Below are 897 nucleotides of genomic sequence, written 5' to 3'. Positions count from 1 at the left end.
TGCACAAAGCTATAGAAATGAATGCTTTTCCTTAAGGTAATCAATTTCTTTTTTTTTCGCTTGCTTAACATAAGCGTTGAAAATGCCTATTCTGGAATAACATGTGTGTCAACAACAACAAAAAACTTTCTTATTAATATTAAGTGAATAATTGTGCAGTTAACATTTTAGACGTAAGATGAAATAGAACACATTTTAGAAGTAAAAAACACGCATGCACATGAAAAGGAAGCAAACGCCCGAACAGGGACTTGAACCCTGGACCCTTAGGTTAAAAGCCTAATGCTCTACTACTGAGCTATCCGGGCTCACAACATATACGCTCAGCCATTATTTTATTTAATCTAAAAATTATAGCGTATATGAATATTAAAATTCAGTTCATCTCAAATTGTTCTAGGCAATTGAAAAATATCGTGAATCGAGTCCATGTATTTCAGCTGAGCAATTAGGATGTCCACCAAAGATTGACCAGAATTTAGCCTTCTGTTCCAGTAACAATAGCCTTCACTCCCGATATATGGTTTGTTTCTCAACGTGATAGAAGTCGAGAGGAATTTAGAATCAAGGAGCAATATATAAGATGCAAGTAGATGCTTTTGGACAGTAGATGATTTTCATTTCCTATCACGTCATCAAAGTTTTCCTTAATGGACGGTTAAAGTGATATGCCTTGTTGCATTTACTGTGTTCAAAAAAAATCCCAGCACCTACTTGAAAGTAGTTTACTTCCCATATACATCTTATTCTTCACTGGGTCCCGACTCTCACTGACTTGTACAGAAAACCTCGCTTAACGCAATTAACTAACCATCAATTAATACGCGTTAAGCGAATACAATAAACGATAGGAATAATTATAATTCATCCATCAGTTAGCCTAAATTTGAAAAAACA

At 34.8% G+C, this 897-nt stretch overlaps 1 non-coding gene across 1 annotated transcript; it reads right to left on the bottom strand.

Moving 5' to 3' along the window:
- Positions 1–236: 236 nt before the first annotated feature.
- On the bottom strand, positions 237–308 carry TRNAK-UUU (transfer RNA lysine (anticodon UUU)). Its single transcript has one exon. It is a non-coding gene; the product is annotated as a tRNA-Lys (tRNA).
- Between the last annotated feature and the right edge of the window lie 589 nt (positions 309–897).

This window comes from Typopeltis vanoorti, chromosome 21 (assembly GCF_054136105.1).
Source record: "Typopeltis vanoorti isolate ZY-2024b chromosome 21, IOZ_Tvanoo_1.0, whole genome shotgun sequence".
NCBI lineage: Eukaryota > Metazoa > Arthropoda > Arachnida > Uropygi > Thelyphonidae > Typopeltis > Typopeltis vanoorti.
The sequence above is the reverse complement of the archived record's forward strand: the minus strand, read 5'-3'. Positions and strand labels throughout refer to the sequence as shown.